A 21240-nucleotide genomic window follows, 5' to 3' on the forward strand; every position below is an offset into this window, starting at 1 on the left:
ACGCGTGACAAAAGAAAACGTAAATGACAATTCGATTTCGATAAACAAAAAAAAGTAAACATCGCTCCGCTGAAGTGATAATGTCCGGAAATTAATTTTTACCGATAATATTAAAATATTATAGTGATTATGTGAATAGTTTTTGTCGTAAAATGTGTTAAATTTGATTGTGCTAGATGTTAGTTTTACCTGACATCAAATAGACCCTAATTGCAAGGAATCCCATGTGATATATATCTAGTTTGATAAAAATCCCGTCGCGTCTCCTAAGAAGGCGCCACTTCTCCTGAGCATATTTAGTTGTCATTCAATCTAAACAGTTTTCGGCTAGTATCGGTCAAGGCAGGAAGTGTTCACACAAGTGCAAAGGCAAAATGTTGGGAGTTACCAATGAACAAAAGGTAAGTCATCTCGTTACACGGTGATAACTCAGCTGATAAGAGCGTACTTGTTTGTGTGTGGACGCAGGTCCACGTTTATTTAGCGATCTCTTCGGAATCTGAGTCGGCATAAAAGCCGCTTTGGCCATCGTTCATCACAGGACGTGACCTTCGGTGCCCTTGAAAGTTGCTCATCATGCCAATCGTTCTGCAGATCTTCTATCAAGGCAAAAAGCATTATTAGTAGGGGATATGGCGCGTCGTGAAGGTCATTATCACTTTCTAGTAATATGTACCAGAAAATACAGCTGGCAAACGGCATGCGTTTTCCGAATATTCCTATTAAAAAGAATTGTATAATCGCTGTAGATTCACATATCTATGTATTCCTGTAATCCATAGTCTCGTTCATTAAACATTTGATTTAACAGTGTTAACCCTTTCTTTCCCACGACTTTAATTCTCTATTTCTGTATCATCTAATAGAAATAGTTTCGTAATTTGCAATGCTTACTGTGGATTATTGTTAGTCTTTTTGTTAAATTTTGCTTAGTAATTATTTGAAATTTCGCACACAATTTGGAACACAATTGCACTCAAAATTCAGGAGACCTAAACGAGCGCCGAGTTCGTAATTCCTTCAAGTATATTTTTGGGATACAATATAGGTAGTAGGTATTTAAAAATTCCAATCTTGAGAATCTAAAAGTGCCATATCGAATTATTTTACAGTAAAATGGAGTGAAGTGATGCGAATTGAAACAAAGCGAGCTACAGTTAGAAATGCTACTATTATGCAATGATAAACCCTAAAAACCTACTGAAATATTTTTTTTTGCAATTTCCCATCGTAATAGGCTGTTTTTCATCACGCCAATCTGTCATGAAACGGCCTACTTTCCTGCACTAAGTTATGCAGTGCGGGTGCTGGGGTAGTCATTGCGCATCTGAAATCAGTTACGTAATGAATATTACGCAACGCCTTTTCCTTGCGCAACTATTTTGAGTTGTGTAATGAATCATTACATAACATCTGAAACTGCAAAATAATGGAATGCATTATGGTCATAAAAAATAAGAAGAAAATATTAAAACAGGGTGTCTACTACCTGGAAAAACCTGGAAAACCTGGAATTATCAGGGAATTTTATTCAACCTGGAAAAAACCTGGAATTCTCAGGGAATTTTGGCTACACTCAGGGAAATTATTTTGAAGCAATAGTGCATGGTAGAATATGTCGTGATCTTTTCAATCAAAAAATTTTCGGCTGCGCCGCTATCAAAACGCTAGTTGACATGTTTAGTCCTTTTAACGATTTTTATTTATTCAACATAAACATGTGCAGTAGGACGCGGCTTATTCTTCAAAACCTCTCAAAACCAAAAATTCGTGTACTCTACTGAATTCAAATCACATTATAAGAGAAACCTCAAAATCTGAGCCAAAAATATTAACATTTAAAGGTGGCGCAAGCGTTTTGAAGGTGAATTTTCAAGTTATAAAAAATGACCTTCAGTGAAGTAAACATAACTTTGTTATTTTTCGACCAATTTTGCAACTTTCAGCACCATTATCTTCCGAATTAAATTTATAAAAACTTTGTAGAACACAAAATTTATTTAAAATCTAAAATAGTCTAAGTTAAAAATATTTTAATCCAAATTTTTCCTCATTTAACTAAAAATATAATTTTTATTCGACCATAACTTCATAAATACTCAATCGATTCCGAATATGTTTAAATGTTTTCAAAGTAAATTTAGTTGTTTTCAAACTGTTCACACTACACATTTTTCTAAAAAATGGTTCAACAAAAACTACCCAAAAACATGATTTTTCAATGAAAAAATCAAATATCTTTGGATTATTTATTAATTTTTGCCGGAAATTGATTTTTTTTCTATAAAACTTAAAGATATAGAGCATCTTGCTTTAACTACGAGTTGAATACTGCATATATTTTTTAACATACGCAGCCATATGTTTGTTTCAAAATTGTTTAAAAATTGACTTTGCAGCAATTTTTAAAGGTTTAACAAATGAGAAATACTAGTTTCAGCTTTAGAGATTATATTTAACTGGCAAAAATTTGAAAAAACTGGCATTTTTCGTTAAAAAATCATGTTTTTGTGCAGTTTTCGCTGCATAACTTGGTCAAGACATTTTTAATGAAAGGTTTGAAAACAATTGAATTAGATTCAAAAGCATGTAAAAAGATTTGAAATCGGTTGAGTAATCATGAAGTTATGGTCAAACAAAATTGAAATTTTTAGTAAAGGGAGGAAAAATTTGGAATAAATTACTTTTAACTAAAACTTGTTTTGATTCAAGAGAAATTTGGTGTTCTACAAGGTTTTCATAAATTTAATTTTGAAGGTAATGATGCTAAAAGTTTTAAAGTCGGTTGATAAATAACAAAGTTATGTTTACTTCACTGAAGGTAATATTTTATAACCCGAAAATTCACCTTCAAAACGCTTGCACCACATTTAAATGTTAATATTTTTGGCTCAAATTTTGAGGTTTCTCTTTTAATGTAATTTGAAATTAGTAGAGATCACGAAATTTTGGTTTTGAGAACTTTTGAAAAATAAGACGCACCCTAATGTCTAGGCAATGAAGCAAAATTTAGGATTGCCAAGTTGATAAAGGCTAGTACAGTTCTAGTTGGGTTTCATTCATGAGCATATGAAACCTAGTTGAAATCATTCCATTTTTTTTCAAAAAAAAAATTTCGTTTGTTATATAAAAATAATAAACTTTGTAGGTAAGGAGAAAAAAAGTACAAAAATACTATATTTTGAAGGTTAGCAGATTTTTTTATAGTCTTGGTCATTATTTTAATGCAAGTCTCTATTTTTGGTTAAGGTCTCTAAAGTCTCTATTTTAATCAAAATGGCCACTAAACTCACATTTAATCTGCTTGCAGTAAATCCTGGTGCAAAATTCTAGAGACTCAAGAGAAACATACAAAGACTATTATACGATTATTCCACAAGCTCTTAATGATATTTTTCTCAGATCCCGAGGAATGCTTCAGGAATTCTAGTAATTTTTCCAGTGATTTCTTCTGGAATTCTTCCAGGAATGCTACCAACAATTTTTCAATGGATGCTTAGAAGAATTTCTTAAGAATTTGGCCCAGATTTGCTAAAGCTTTCAACCGCTTCCACAAAGGTTTATTCCAGAGTTTAAAAAAAAAACTTGCAGTAATTTTCACAGAGATTATCCTGAAAAAAAACCTAGCGTTTATCTCATGATGTCCTCCAGATGTTTTCCCACTGATTTTTTGTAACTACTAGAAAATTTCGCACGGATCCTACAGGAGCTCTTTCATTAAGATTTATTTCAGAGTTTTGAAAAAAAAAAATGTTTCGACATTTTTCCAAGAAACACTTTAATAATTTCTACGCCATTTTTTTTTCATTTATTCTGAGCATTTTTATAAGGACCCTTTTTTAAATTTCTTCACGATTACACTCAGGAATTGCTCCAAAAATCCTTCAGGCATTGTTCGGTGAAATCGGAGTTAAAAACTTATAAACTTTTCCAAGGATTTCTTGATACATTTAACTTGGGATTTCTTATAAAATTTCTCGAGAAATTTTCTCGGCATTTATCCATCATTTCATCAAATATGATTCCTGCGGTTCCATTTCTTGAATAATTTTTCAAATGAAATTTTCAAGTCTCAATGGATTTTTCTCAACTTCATCACCAGTTAACACTATAGTAATTATTAAAACTATTTCCTTTCCGAATTTCTTCAAAAACAAGACTCTAAGACTTTATTCAGATATTGAAATTTTTTTTTCAGTTATTTTAGCAATTTATGAGGAGAATCCTAGAAAGTGCTTCATCAAGAATCCAGAATTTCGACATTCCTTGTGGATTTCTCAAAATTTTCTACAATAAATTTGACAAATTTCTTTGATCCTTTCCTGGAGACATCACTTGATCTTTAAATACTTTATCAAAAAACTTGGCGGAATTTCTGAAGGAGGTTAGAATTATTGAAGATGATCTAAATAAAATTTTTGGACAACTTTTAGATTCCTTGAATCATGAAACGATTATTGGACGGATTCCTGATCCTTAGATAAATTCCTGATCGAGTTCATGAAGATATCTAAAACGAAATTCTTGGCAGAATTACTCACAGAATTCGCTAAACATCACAAATCATACTCCTGGAAATATTATCCGTGTAATATGTGAATATAATTTACAGCACAACGAGCAATCGTAACGGCACGAGTACGTTTTTGATGTTCATAAAACTGAATACCATCTTAGGGAAGTCTTTTTTTTTCTTAATTTCAAAGAGATCGTTTTTAATATCTGACAGGCACTTTCAGATCATTTGATAATAATTCTTGGTTTTCGTGGAATTATTACAAAATAACCAATTTTTTTGAGTTGTCTACACACGTAAAACAAACAGATATTCTTTTAACCCTCTAATACCCAATCCCGCCTTTAGACGGGGTACACTTTGGAATTTTGTGTATTTTTTCGTAGCTCGGAAATTAAAACGATTTTATTTTTGGCTTAAACCTTGACTCATAACATGCATATAAGAAAAGTTTTTTATGATTTTTGAAACTTTTTTGTATTATTGAAAATTGTTTGAAAAATTGTATTCTTATATAACCTTCAAATGCCTGGGATTCATTTAACGTGTATTATAAAAAATCGTACCTTTTATATTTTTCTACGATCAACCTATCACAGAAGAAGAGCCTGATGGTATTGAAATGATTACAAATCTGTTTTTCCGTTAGTTACACGGAAAATAAAAAATGTTCCAGAAAAAAATTGAAAAAATCATATTTTCAAAAGTATAGTAAAAATTCTAATTTTTATTATTGTCAAAAATCAGTAACCAGAAGAGGCTTCAAGAAAAAATTGAAAAGAATAGGGATGTTCAAAAATAAAAATAATAAAAATCAAAAACCAAAATTCATAAATTTGCGAAGAAAAATAAATCATTGCCCAAACCGTGTTTAGAATGATTTTAGATAACGAAAAATTATATTTAGATCGAAAACAAAAATTTGGGTATTAGAGGGTTAATTAATTGAAAATACTTTTCGTTAGACTTTTTTTTAAGTGTTTCAAAGCCAAACTCCTATCTTTGAAAATAAATGTTTAATCATCTAATATGAAAAATTCATCAAACACTTATGGATTATAAAGAATTTCTTGAACCTGGAATTATTTTCCAGAACCTGGAAAAACCTGGAAATATCAGGGAATTCTATTTCTGTAAATGAGTAGACACCCTGTAAAATCTCAACCTTTTTGATATGTAGGCTGAAACACCCGCCATTTTTTTCGATTCCTACATGATCAAAAATTGAAATTGTTTTGAATAATTTACAAAGTTGTCTTATGGTAAAATTCGTAATGTAAGATTTTAGTGAATTGAAATCTTGGAAAATTTCTTTGCATTACTTTGAACATTTGTTGCGGAATTCCTGATAGACTTTCAGAAACCAGGAATCATATGTATGAAAATTCTGTAATTTTTCAAAACTCATAGAAATTATTTTTTATCTTTAGATTCTTGCAAGTGTTGCTTTTTGGAGTATGAAAAGATTTTTGTACGAAAGAAGGAGAAACATTTAGTGAAACAGGTGGAAACAACAGATTACAGGGTAACTAAAATTAAACTATACTGAATCTTGAATGAACAAAATAAAACAAATTTTTAAGAAGTTTCACCAAAATTTTCTTTAGAAATTACTCCTGAAATCAAGCAGAATTCATTCCATGACTTCTGGATTCCCCAGAAGTCAGTTAGTTTCTATGAATTCAGCCTTGAAATTGCACAAGAATTCAATCAATATGGAATTCTACAAATAATCGATAAAACCACAGACAAACAGACGTAACACTTAGAGAAAATCTCGAACATAATCATAGTCACGAGGACATATACGCCCAATGCTAAAATCGATGCGAGCGCTGCTAGTGGCGGATTGGCCACCTACAATATTTTCGAATCGACCGTTGAAAAGGCGGTCGATGGACAAGCATGAGAGTGCACAGTGGTACCGACCATAGGTCATAAATCGAAATATCTATCACTTCCGATACACTTTAGAGTGTTATTTGACATCTAGGAGTCAGTATTGATGTGAGTAATGAGAATAGAAATATACTCACTTTGTAACTACATCACTTTATTTAAAGCACGTTTTTGAATATGTTCTTAATCACATTTAATCAAAATTCTGCCACCAAATGATCATGTTTAAGTTGGAAAATTAACTGTGAAGGTTCTAGCTGCAAATATTTGCAAATAAGTTAGCAGGGTGCCTTCAAAGTTGTTAGTTTGTTACGAATAAAGGCAATGGTAAAAATATCCAAAGAATTTATGACATACCAGTATATTTATAGCTAACTGGAATAAATATACAAAATAATGAAATTTTCAATACTCATACTTCAATTCGATATAAATGCACTTGCAACATTGTATATTGATTTAATAAGTAGTCTTAGTGAGGGCGCTGATATAATAAAATCCTGTTAAATTAGTATTGGTACAAACGCCTTTCTAATAAATATGGCATGACTTCCCAAAGTGTCGGAGGAATGACATGAACTTGTTGTTGTAATTATTTCGAGCAACAAGATATTCAGCAACTTTCTAGTATCTATATATCCAGTGCTAACAAAATGTGAGCATAAAAGAAATATTAGAAAGCAACAAAATATTAACAAATAAATCATTAGTTATTTCCTAGTTCTTAGTATTTGAAACGTAAGGATAATTTCATTAAGTGACATGTTCGATATTTGGTTTTGGTAGAGATTTGGTGTGAAATTGGCATTATCAATTAATAAGTATTTCAAGAATTTATTTGATACGTACATCTTCGGCACTTAGAAAGGTGTTATTTAGTTTTTAAGATCACTTACCAAAAATAGGATTATGAGCATGTAAAGCGACTCTGTGCGGGGAATCTTCTCAAGTTGGAAAATAATAATCCTGATATATTGCTTTCAATGTATAGGTTTCATGGTACTTATCAATAGAATATTAAATCTATTGTTAATCTTGGACACAGAAAGAGAGATAATTGTAGAGTCGGTTTTATGCACATATAATAATTCATATAACAGAGCACTCGCAATATGATCTCCGCATCCTAATCAGAATTTTTGAAGTGATATCAATAACGACATCAACCTCGATGGAGTTTCAACAGTCAAAAATAATTAATTTGACAATTTCTGATAGTATTTACCATCGGATATTGAGTAATATGATTTATGATCGCTTCGTAGAACGAATGGAACCACTGTGGAGTGTGACGTCTGTTTGTCTGTGGATATAACTATTTCCAAAGGTATGTTTCAAAGAATATCTTTCCTTTATGAATATCTTAATAAATCCCTTGCCCGTTATCAGTTTTTTTTGCTAAATTTTTTTCCACAGATTCCTTTACTGGTATGGGGTCATGCACAAATTACGTCACGCTCTAAGGGGGGAGGGGGTCAAGCCACGAGTGACAAGCCTTACACATTTTCGGAGGACTCATTCAAAACACCGTGACAAAGGAGTGGGGGGGGGGGGGGGAGATAGGTTGAGTTGAAATATAGCGTGACATAATTTGTGAACCATCCCTATGCTAATTTCATAAACAAAACTATGCCATTTTCAAAGACTCGAAAGCATTTTGACAACACTTTTCGTAAATAATTCTTATAATCTATTGAAGCAGAATTTTCTCAAAAAAGTCATAGAAAAATATCTGACGCAATTTGTGATGCATCATAGAAATTTTTCTGATGGACTTTTGATGAACTTTGCGAAAGAATTTGTAGTTAAATTTTTGAGAATACGATTTGTAGCAATTCACTGAGGAATTTCTATTGAACTTTCAGCGAATAATCTCAGTATAAGATTTGACAACCAATGATTTTTTGAAGGAATAGCTAAGAAAAGCTTCGAAGTATTGAAAGGTAGTATTTTTTTTAGTTGAATACGGGTACATACTTTTATGGAAAAAATGGATATATAAGGAATGGTTGTTCAGGAGATTTGCATAGAAATCTTCAACGGATCTCACAATATTTCTTTACTTATTTCCAAGAGAATTGTGCCAAAAGTTCTAAAGCTACCCTTTGATATTCCTTGAGTAATTTGATTATACTACAATTCTTAAAGGAATATCGAATGGTGGCTTCAAAAATTTTGTTACAAATCTGTTTGAATTCTTAAGAGTTTGAACCATAATAAGTTTCCTTGGAAAAAATGTAGTTTAGAGCTTAAGCCATCAGTTTATTTATGCTAATTTACTTAAAAAAAATTAAGCGGAAGCAAAGAAAAAAAAAATATTGTTGGAATAAAAACTGTAGTTTATTTTGATGGACTTATTCACACCATGGTAAATTTGTGCCATCCAACTGAGCAAGACTGAAATTCTTAAAAAAAAATAGATTAATCCTTTTTACCAAAAATTCCCACTGTTTATTTTCTAAGAAATTCCTTTAGTACTACTGATCAGTTTTTTGTCAATAATAAGAGTCATGCTAATCGATTAAGAAATATTTTTCACGTTAGAATCATGAAAACAATACTTCAAATTTGTTATCCAAAATTCTGGGGGAGGGGCTGGTTCCCTCTGAAGGGGCCCAGGTTACCTGCCCCTCCCCTGTTCCTACGCCAATAATATTAATGTTTATAGGAGTTGTTCATTCTGTAAAGATTCCCGGATAAAAACGTATCATTCAGTGAATGGAATAAACCAATAGTATACAATATAGCACATTGTAATTAAATGTCGAACAAACATTATTCTTGATTGAATACCCTAAATTCTCAAAAGGGAAGATTCAAATATGACATCCATCGCTTTTCGGAATTTCTAATGTCATTTCAAATGGGACTCTCTTTAGGAAATTTCTTGACCCATTCAGTCAAGGAATTTCTTTACTTTTCTTGAGCGAAACAGCATACTTAGCTATACCCGTGTCATTTGTTTAAGTAGTGCATGTCGTTCCACTTCATTACTATTGAGAAACAATAGAGTAGTTGTTTTATAATTCTTTACCATTTTGCAAAGAGCCTCTTTAGAAAAAGATACCACAATTTATACTTTTTGAAGAGAATGTGACAAACATTAAACTTTCAAAACCGCGTCTCTCATTTAGATTTGGCCTAATTGAACTATACTGACTTAGACCATGCATCGGTACTCTAGCGTATCAAACTATTGCTTCTACTTATGGGGTCCGAGATAGTTTTTTACCACATCTTACCGGATAGCACCTTTAACTAAGCGTTTCGACATCGTTATGTTTTTTAACGTTTTTGCATCACCTTCCCTAATGATTGTATTTATCTTTTCCGTGACATTGCACATTCTTAAACGGTTTCTTCCTATCTGAGGCGACAGTGAACAATGACACAAAAACAGCATAGTCATTATGACAATCGTTATCTCAGCAGTGAGTTTCAAATTTTATCGATTCGTCACCACCAGCTAGCAAACTATCGATCAAATTTTCAGCAAGAATTGCTTTTTGATACTCTAGATTTGTGCCCTTGAATATTCCTGGTGTGGCAATTTCGTTCAATATCCACCTTATGGGTTCGCAATAATCGAAGCGGTAGACACGCAGCTATTCAGTAATATCATGTTCAGAAACGCAAGTTCCAATCCCGCCGATCGAGCATTTTTTCGGGTTAAAACTTTTCTGAATTACCATAGGCTGTATTTAGCCAATTATTTAATTTAAATTGAGTTGTAGTTACAGTTGTAAAACAAATGTTTCGTGCGTTGGATTTACGTGTTTGAAATCGTTTTTTTTTATAAAAAATGTTGTTAACAAAATGTTAATTTAGTTTTACAAAATAAGAATGATAGTGTTGCTTAAAACAGAACACTAAAACATAAGAAATTAATGTAATGATTGAAATTATACTAATGAAGGAATTGAAAAAATATAAGGTTCAGGAATCTTATAATTTTTTAAATCAATAGAACGAAAAACAAAAATTGGACAAATTGTGGACGCAAATTCATCAATCCAATTATTACAATATTCTTGAATAATTGTAGAAAAATATTCATAATTTCTTTACAGATCATAGCACTATGGGTGATCAGGTGGCCAATAATCGAAAAACTGACTGTTTTATGACAGATTTGTCTTCACATAATAAACACTTTTATTGAGGTATTTCTGGAATATAAGTAGTTGTCTTTTGTAGTTTCATTGATACAGTATGTCAAAATTAGAGTTTTTAAGAATTTTTAAATAAACACACAATTTAAACACAAGGTATACAGACAAAATAAGTCACTAGTTTTTCCTAAATTTATCCAGACTATCTGGCTTTTTAAAAGCAGGATAGTCTAATGGCTAATGGCTGCCGCAAACAGGCTCGCTTTCTGATAGTGATCGATCGATTTAATGTTTAGCTTTGATCGGAAAAAAACGATCATTTTTTATTTTTCAAATTTTGATAGGTTAGATAGGTTATTATGTTTACTACCAACCGTCCATGAATCGCGAGATGGGTAGGTAGGATGGAAGGAAATAGGAGTGGGGTCCCTTGAAGAGGCCTTTTCATTTGACAAGTCCGTCTATGCATTTGTTTATATCGGTGGAGGACCGGTGCTAACACGGGCCTGTCATTTTCGTAGAAGAACTGTCAAAGTACTTCTAGATCAGCTGATTTTTAAACTTCAAATGGAAAGGCCTAGAGGGAAAATCGCATAAGCGAAATGAGAGCATGTAGCTTTATACCACGATGGGTTCGAACAGCGATACCACGATGGGACACTGCAATCGTAAAGAGAGCCTATAGCTCATTACCTTAGCGGGTTAAGAATAACAGAATGTCCTGAAGATTCAGGCGTCTGAATTCAGTTTCACTTAATAAGTGTTTACCAAGTGATTGGCTTCGCATTTGCGCAAAAACTGGACAGTTACATGAGCCTCTGTACTTGCCCTAAATTCTTTTGTTCTCATGACTTTTACTGCCGCGTGTTGGTGCTGTCTCGCTCTCTCTCTCTCACCGCAGGGTGGCCACCAAACCGGGAAAAACGGGAAAAGCGGGAAAAAGACGGGAATTTGAATCCATCGGGAAAAAGACGGGAATTCGAATCCATCGGGAAAAAGACGGGAAAACCCGGGAATTTTAGATGATATCGGGAAAGTCATTTGGAACGAACATCTTTTAGTTCTAAATTTACAAATTCACCAAAATGAGTCGTAAACAGTTGTTACGGTTGATGATATTGCCATTGAGCATGGTGTAATTTCACACAAGTAACTTTTAAACAATACACTATTTTTTTTACAACTGTTTCACGTGGTTTCACTTTACTCATTTGTTCTCTTACTATTGACTTGAATTTTTCTCTAACTTATCTGACTCAAAGTTTTGAATCAGAGTTTCAAAATGTCTTGCAGGCGGTTTAAGCACTCAAAATTTTCTTTAGTTGTTTTAACACTTAAGTCGTCGCGCTGTTGTATTTTGTAAAACACTGTTAAAAAACCTCGCTTTTCGTTCACAACAGTAGCGTGATGGTTCTGAAGGTGGCAAACCGCGCGACGAATGGAAGGTTAAATAAATCAATGTTCTTGAAACAATGCTGCATTCATAAGAACTTCTAATGTGTCATTCGTTATCTAATCGACTAAAAGTTGGATAAGTAAGGTGAGATATATGCTTCAACATGTGTGGCTTTGTTCCATCCCTACCTTAAACTTATTTGCTTTAGTAAAATCTTAATTTCTATGAAGATAAGAAAATGAAAGATTATGAATTGAAATTCTTTTGAATATTGTAGTAAGATGCACAAAAGGAGCATATCTATATAAATTGAAATTGAATGATGTTTTTATGTCACGAGTTGGCTTGACAACGGGACGACCGATTTGAACAATTGTTTCACTTTTGTTGTACTGAAGGGCTCCGTCGTGTTTGTGTGAAATAATATTTCTCAAAATCCCTCCGAGACACCTAAGCAGCTACAAATGTTTGAAACCTATTCGAATATGATTTATTGCAGTGCGATAAATATTTTATTGTTTTACAAGTAATGTCATACCAGATCATTGTAAAAGTAGTTAACTTTCCAATGAAAGTTACCATTATAATATGAAAATCGTTGAAATAGTAAGACATGTCTTGTCTTTAAATCCGGTCTAAAAGCGAATGTGTCTTTAAATCCGGACACTCTTGTATCAAAATCCGGACAAGTGTGATTGGCTCAAGATTATTCACATAAAACTCATCAAAATCATGTTCCAATTTATTCCATAACCCATATTATTGAATTTGGGTCATTCATTTGTCTTACAATGCTTTGAAGAGCAGAGCATAGCTAAACCATGCATTTCGATTACCTGCACTGCATCGCTTGTGGCCTAAACTGCAGCAACACTAGATTCATGCAATTTTTCCACATAATTCGTTTTGTATTTCACTCATAATGACTTCTGTAGGAATCGTTTGAAGTTTTCCTACATGTTTCACTTTTTAAAATTGACTCATACGACGAAAACAAGTTGGTAAAATATAATGTCCGGATTTCAAACACTTGATCATAATCCCGGACATATTCTTCTTCAGCACAAATTACACATTTACACCATATTCCATGGCTGGCAAGTCATTGGAATACTCAACTTTCATTCAGGTATATTTATCTTCAAATGACTTTACACACTATAAAAATAAACACATTATAACTAGTCAAACAATGATGCTGAGTCTGTCAACACTTCTACCGAAAGAACTTTCGTGGCAAAAATATGACGGCTCACTGAAGCAAGGTATTTGTTTTTGTGTTCTATCAATTATGTGGCAATGATAACTAGATTAAAAATGATGTTAAAATGTTGTATGTTCTTTGAATTACCAAATATAGTAAAATACGGGCACTTTAACATTAAATTTCACATTGTTTCAATGAATATATTCAGAGTGTCCGGATATTGGTACCGTCCGGATTTTGATTCACCACGGTAATGCAAATTTGACACCAAAACTGTGGGATTTTTTTTCAATTCTGCTGTACGGCCTACTTAGCAATACAACGTTTGCAGGGACAAACTAGTTGTTCATAAACATGGGCATGGTAGTTGTTGCGTACACCCTACGCGAGAACTCACCACAGTCCAACAACTCGTTAACCGCAGACCCGTAATCGATTACTTTGCCCGAAGATGTAAAGGTTGCTGCGATCGTTGACAGCTGAGTGGGAGCCTGTCATATCGATACGAGACAAGAGGAGTGTAGATTCCATAGCAATAGCATGCGTGATGTGCTCTGGATTGAATTTATTGAAATCGCTAATAATTGTGATTAATAGTAAATTTGAACTCGCTATCCATCAGTTAATCCCAGTAAATTTGTAGAAACTAGAAATAACGGATAGGTGAGATATTCCAATTCGTATAAACCTTAACACGAGTCACTATTGTCTGATTTTAGGTTAGCCTTGATCGTAGATTTGTACGGCCAATACGTGTATCTAATAGTGCTGATAACGCTTTAAAACGGTACTGAGTTTATTAATCTATTACTTGAATACTTATAACCTAATATCGACTATTTACTGTAGCCATTGAATTGAAATTGGAAGCACATAAATTGAAATAGATCCAAACCGTAGATAGCTACAGGAATCTTACAAACGTAAAAGTAACATAACAATTTGTACAACTAAGCAATACTTATAATTGAATAATTACAGGAGAATTTTAATCTCCGAAGAATAAATACGGGATTAATTAAATCACGGAATCGAGTTTCCTTACACAGCTCAAGCAACACTTTAAATTCTCGTTTGCGGGTGAACTGGATCCACAATGCAAGCGATCATCTCAAGGACACGATGAGAGCAGCTTTGGAGCAGAGCTGCCTGATGTGTGGGGCAACCAGACACCAGCCAAATGGTTAGCTGTGACGAGTGCCATAGGTGGTACCATTTTGCTTGTGTAGGCGTTACTGAAGCTATTGCGGATTACGACTGGAGCTGCCAAAGATGCCATGACGCCAGAATCTCTCGTCCAGTCGGAACCACGCCCTTAGCCCCGCCAACAAGCCATGTTACACCACCAACCGTCACTGGAATGCTGCCAGCAGTAACGTCAGTGACCCAAAACACATCAGGAGAATCAAGTGTACACTACTCGGCACCGATCAGTGCTCTAACAATGCATCAACCTCTTTTGCAGCCGTCGTCTTCAAATAGTGTATACGATTCAACGCGTACTTATACAAGCTATATATCGATACCGTTGACGGACCCGGTAATCACAACTGCCCCGTCGACAATACCTGCATATGCTACATCAATTCCCTATGCCCAACCAGTACACCCTACATCTTCTACTTCGGTATCAGCAGAAGCCGCTCGCCAGAGTCTTGTATCGCAGCTACCCGCCGAACTGCGCCTTCGCTTCCTAGAAGAAGAGCAAGCACTCGAAATGAAGCATTGTGGAACGGTATCAGTTACTAATGGATCGTAATCCCGTTTCGGCAACAAACAATATTTCGTCAGTTCCTTATCATGAGAACACGACGAATTCGGCAGCGCAGTGTCATTTATTTTCGGCTCATCAACCACGGATGACAACTGTAGGCGTACCACCCACTTCAATACTTCCGAACCCGCAGTACCACTCTTCTCCGGTGCAGAATCCTGGATGCTCGCATAGACCATTGCGCGGCGACATTTGTTTCGCTACCCAGCCTTCACCGGTACACAACCGCCCGAACCAAGATTTCCCACACGCTATTCCATTGCAAGCGTCAGGAGTCGGAAATGAGTCTGTGGTGCTCAACAGGAGTCAAATCGCTGCTCGTCAAGCCGTGTCTAAGGACCTGCAGAGTATAACGGCGACCCGGAACAATGGCCACTATTTTTTGGTACCTTTGAGAGTTCAACTCGTATATGTGGGTACACTCCGGAAGAAAACATGATGCGGTTGCAGAAATGCTTGAAAGGGAAGGCTCTCGAAGCAGTACGTTGTCAGCTCCTGCATCCAGCAAACCTCGAAAGCGTAATGGCCCCTCAAAATGTTGGTTCGACCGGAAATCATTGTTCATTCTCCATTCAGAAAATTCATGCTCTACCCGCACCAAAATCCGACAGATGAGCATATTATTGATTTGCTATAGCCGTGAGGAATATGGTAGCGACTGTTCAAAACTGCAATCTGGATGAACATTTGTGCAAATATCTCTCTTCTACAAAGCCTTGTAGATCGCCTTCCTCCTATGATCCGGTTGAATTGGGCGACTCATCGTCAGGGATTGTTCCGCGTTACTCTAACGGAGTTCAGCACGTGGCTTTACACGCTCGCTGAAGCAGCCAGCACGGTTACCATACCACAAATTCAAGTGGAACCTGAGAAATCACGACGAGTACGGAAGGATGACGCATTCTTAAACGCGCATAGTGAGACCGTAATAAAACCAAGCAACTACGAAGCAAATACGATCGCCAGTTCGAGTAAATGCATCATCTGTCAAGGAGCATGCGAAAACGTTGAAGAATGTAAGCATTTCCTGATACTGGATCATCCTTCCCGATGGAATTTACTCAGAGAGTACAAACTGTGTCGTTGCTGTCTCGCAAAACACCAGGGACCATGTAGAGTTACTAAGGTGTGTGGTAAACATGGATGCACTTTCAAGCATCACAGACTGCTGCATAATGACTCTAAAGATAAACGACCAGCAACGACTAGTGCAATCTCGGCCGTGAGTAGTCCTGAAGCTAGCAACACTATAGGCAACCAGAATGATGCTAGACATACTTGCAATACACATCGCGGTGACAACAAAACCGTACTGTTTCAGTACATCCCAGTCACACTCCGTAATCAAGATGTAAAGATTCGAACTTACGCTTTCTTAGATCTCGGATCATCGGTAACGCTGCTGGAAGAGAGTCTTGCTTCGAAATTGCAACTAAAAGGACAAAGCCATCCATTATGCCTTCGATGGACTGGCGACGCTTGTCGCTATGAAGATTCTGCAACAATAGTTGCTTTGGATATTTCCGGGTCATTCGACGAAGAGAGGACACACCGGCTCAGTGAAGTTTATACAGTTAAAGAGCTGAAGCTACCCAGTCAGACGTTATCGTTTGAAGAGCTGTCGAAGAAACATGATCATCTACGAGGATTGCCAATAGATTCGTACTCAAACGTTCAACCACGAATTTTGATTGGTATGAACAACGCTCGAATTGTAAATCCCATGGAAAGTCGAGAAGGAGAGGAACACGATCCCATAGCAGCCAGGACGAGATTAGGATGGATGGTATTTGGAACGTGTTCCGCAGGTGGCCAAGCAACATCCACAACTATTCCGCATAGCTTTCACGTGTGTCATCACATCACAGAAGCGGATGTGGAACTCAATTCCGTAGTTAAAGATTATTTCGCGCTAGAAGGCCTTGGCGTATCTAAGCCTGAAAGGCTGCTACTATCAAAAGAAGACGAATATGCTGCTGAGAAAATGCGTTCAGTGACAAAATTCGAAAATGGTAGATACTGTACCGGATTGCTATGGAAGTATGACAACATCAGACTTCCCGACAACAAGTCTATGGCACTACGACGCCACAACTGCTTGATGAAAAGAATGCAACGGGATCCTAAACTGAGTGAAACGTTGAAAGCAAAGATGGAGGAATACGTGTTGAAAGGCTACGTTCGAAAACTTTCCCCGGAAGAATTAAGGAAACCTATGGACCGCATTTGGTATTTACCAATGTTTCCCGTGTATAATCCCAATAAACCGAACAAAATCAGAATTGTTTGGGATGCGGCTGCGACCATAAGGGAAACCTCTCTTAACTCTGTTTTAATGAAGGGCCCAGATCAGTTAACACCGTTGCCCTTCGTGTTATACAGATTTCGTGAAAAACGAATAGCTATATCAGGGGATATCGCGGAGATGTTTCTTCGCGTTCAAATGAATGAAGATGATCAACAGTGCCAGCGAATTCTGTGGTGTGAGGCAGATGGAACGGTCGGAGAGTATGTTGTGACGGTCATGACCTTTGGCGCCAAATGCTCACCGAGCTGCGCTCAATTTATCGTTAGAGAAAACGCCGCAAGGTTCAGAACAGAATATCCAGAAGCAGTAGAGGTTATTGAGAAAGGCCATTATGTTGACGACATGCTAGCGAGCGTGGACACTGAAGAGGAGGCTATACAACTCGCCAAGAATGTTCACCACATACACCAGCAAGGGGGATTTACAATGAGAAATTGGATCTCAAACTCAAGGCTCGTCATTCAGGCACTAGGCAGTACGGAAATGACGGAGAAAAGCATTGATGGAAACAACGATACTGTATTAGAAAAGGTTTTGGGTTTGTGGTGGGACACCGAGACGGACACGTTTCGCTACAAACTATCGACGGAGCGAAATCAGCAACTGCTTACTGGCCAGAAGCATCCTACGAAACGTGACATTTTGCGTGTGATGATGTCAGTGTATGACCCTCTTGGACTGTTATCGAACTATATGGTACTGTTGAAGCTACTCTTTCAAGAAATCTGGCGGGAAGGCGTTTCGTGGGACGATGAAATCGGCGAGAGACAGGTGGAAAAATGGAACAACTGGCTGCTGCTACTTCCTGAGGCCGAGTCTATTCGAATTCCTCGATGTTATCACTTGTCGGCTTCGAAAGGGACACAACGAACTGTGGAACTACATACGTTTGCAGATGCCAGCGAATTAGGATATGCCGCGGTTTGCTATTTTCGATTCACTGAAGGTGAACAAATCTCTTGCTCGCTAGTAGGTGCAAAAAGTCGAGTGGCACCCCTCAAATTTGTGTCAATTCCCCGACTTGAGCTCCAGGCAGCGGTAATTGGTTCAAGACTAGCGAAAAGCATCGAACTTGGTCACTCCATTAAGATCTCGCGGCGATACTTTTGGACTGATGCCCGTGACGTTATGTGCTGGCTAAAGTCAGACCACCGAAAGTATTCGCAGTTCGTCGCATTTCGAGTTGGCGAAATATTGGATGAAACAGACCTGTCTGAATGGCAGTGGTTGTCTGGGAAATTCAACGTTGCCGATGAAGCAACAAAATGGAACGATCAAATTAGATTCGATGCGAGTTCACGATGGTTTTCCGGACCTCCGTTCTTGTCGAAGCCAAAAGAAGACTGGCCAATTACGTCATTTAATCAAGAAACCGTGGAAGAGATAAGAACGCATTTATTGCATCATAGCATTCAAGAAGGTGGTGATATCCTGAGAGCCGAGGACTATTCCAGTTGGATCCATCTCCGTAGAATCTCAGCTTTGGTTCTACGATTCTCCGCAAATATCAAGCACAAAAGGAACGCTGAACCAGCTCTGCTAGGACCACTAACCACCGAAGAATTACAAGCGGCTGAGACATACCTCTACAAACGCACTCAAAAGGAATGTTATGGCCACGAAATAGCAGTATTATCAGAAGATCAGAAGAAACCAGCTTTGCCGAAAACAAGCGCGTTGTATAAATTAAGTCCATCTCTTGACACCGTTGGGGTAATGCGTATACACAGTCGGATTGATGTGTCTGATTTCGCCGGTGAGAATACGCAATTTCCCATCGTATTGCCTCGTAGTCATCCTCTAACTAAGTTAGTACTGCAAGATATACATGAAAAATATCATCATCAATGCAATGAGACATTCGTCAATGAAGCTCGAAAGAAGTTTTACATACCAAAACTACGCGTTGAATGCAATAGAGTTCGTCGAGAGTGTCAGCGTTGTAAGATCCGTCTAGCCAAGCCATGCCCTCCTATGATGGCAAATTTACCAAAGGAACGATTGGCGGCGTACGTTCGACCCTTCTCGTACTCAGGCGTGGACTATTTCGGACCGTATCAAGTGGTTGTTGGCAGACGGTTGGAGAAACGCTGGGGAGTGCTGGTGACCTGTTTAACTACCAGGGCAATCATCATTGAAATTGCTCACAGTCTATCCACGGATTCATGTATTATGGCTCTCCAAAACTGTTTTGCCAGACGAGGAACTCCGATACAAATAATCAGCGATCGAGGTACGAATTTCGTTGGCGCATCGAAGGAGCTCAAAGATGCCTTGGCTCTTGTCGATAGTTCAAAATTAATCTCAGAGTTCACAACGCCTTCCACATCGTGGAAATTTAATCCGCCTGTGTGTCCTCATATGGGAGGAGCCTGGGAGCGCATGATACAAATCATTAAAAAGATATTGATGGAGATTAAACCAAAACGTTCACCGACTGACGAAGTATTAAGAAACATGATGATTAAAGTAGAAAACATTGTGAACAGTAGACCTCTGACACATGTTCCTGTCGACGATGAGTCGTCTTCAGCATTAACGCCTAATCACTTTCTGGTCGGCTCTTCTAATGGCTCGAAGCCACTCGTACCGTATCAAGACTGCGCGACGGTGATGAGACAGTCCTGGAAAACATCCGAAATACTTGCCAACTACTTCTGGAAGCGATGGGTACACGACTATACTCCAGAAATTGCTCGTCGTTCGAAGTGGTACAGCCCAAGTAAGCCAATTGCTGTTGGAGACATTGTTGTAATTGTGGATTCTACTTTTCCGAGAAATTGTTGGCCAAAAGGACGAGTAATATCCGTGAAAACCTCATTAGATGGACAAGTTCGGTCGGCCGTAATTCAGACCGCAGGTGGAGTTTATGAGAGGCCTGCGACCAAACTAGCAGTGTTGGACATACGTACAAACATGAGTAGCATGGACCAACGCCCAAGTACTGGGGGGGAGTGTTGCGTACACCCTACGCGAGAACTCACACAGTCCAACAACTCGTTAACCGCAGACCCGTAATCGATTACTTTGCCCGAAGATGTAAAGGTTGCTGCGATCGTTGACAGCTGAGTGGGAGCCTGTCATATCGATACGAGACAAGAGGAGTGTAGATGTCATAGCAATAGCATGCGTGATGTGCTCTGGATTGAATTTATTGAAATCGCTAATAATTGTGAATTAATAGTAAATTTGAACTCGCTATCCATCAGTTAATCCCAGTAAATTTGTAGAAACTAGAATAACGGATAGGTGAGATATTCCAATTCGTATAAACCTTAAACACGAGTCACTATTGTCTGATTTTAGGTTAGCCTTGATCGTAGATTTGTACGGCCAATACGTGTATCTAATAGTGCTGATAACGCTTAAAACGGTACTGAGTTTATTAATCTATTACTTGAATACTTATAACCTAATATCGACTATTTACTGTAGCCATTGAATTGAAATTGGAAGCACATAAATTGAAATAGATCCAAACCCGTAGATAGCTACAGGAATCTTACAAACGTAAGTAACATAAAATTTGTACAACTAAGCAATACTTATAATTGAATTAATTACAGGAGAATTTTAATCTCCGAAGAATAAATACGGGATTAAAATCACGGAATCGAGTTTCCTTACACAGCTCAAGCAACAGTAGTTTTTAAAACAAATCCCTGTCAAATTGAATTAAAAGTGCCAAGAATAGAATAACACAGTTGAGCAGGTTAGATGACAAAGGCGGGTATAATTGACCTAGTTCTGAGAAAATAGACTTTTAAGTTTTTTCAGCAATTTTTCATTCCATACTGATTGTATGGAAGCCAAAAACAAGCCAATCTTCTAAGAATAATATTATTTTTTCGATTGGTCGTAAAAATCTCTTTAAAATGCCATTGAAAAGCTTGAAGTAGATTTTTTTTTCAGTATATTCACCTCTAAAACCGATCAAAGGGTCACCTGTTTGCGTTTGGGCCCCTCAATAAAAAACCGGGAAAATTTTGAAATGTCTACAGGGAAAACCGGGAAAAAAGCGGGAATTT

General features: G+C 36.7%; 2 long non-coding RNA genes across 2 annotated transcripts; both read left to right on the forward strand.

Annotated features, from left to right (window-relative positions):
• The first annotated feature begins 12 nt into the window (after positions 1–12).
• LOC110680562 lies at positions 13–805 on the forward strand. The gene is made up of 2 exons (XR_002502921.1): positions 13–401; positions 469–805. It is a non-coding gene; the product is annotated as an uncharacterized LOC110680562 (long non-coding RNA).
• Positions 806–20113: 19308 nt separating this feature from the next.
• LOC110680563 lies at positions 20114–20789 on the forward strand. Its single transcript, XR_002502922.1, has 2 exons — positions 20114–20585; positions 20648–20789. It is a non-coding gene; the product is annotated as an uncharacterized LOC110680563 (long non-coding RNA).
• The last annotated feature ends 451 nt before the right edge of the window (positions 20790–21240 follow it).

This window comes from Aedes aegypti, unplaced genomic scaffold (assembly GCF_002204515.2).
Source record: "Aedes aegypti strain LVP_AGWG unplaced genomic scaffold, AaegL5.0 Primary Assembly AGWG_AaegL5_hic_scaff_157_PBJ_arrow, whole genome shotgun sequence".
Lineage (NCBI taxonomy): Eukaryota > Metazoa > Arthropoda > Insecta > Diptera > Culicidae > Aedes > Aedes aegypti.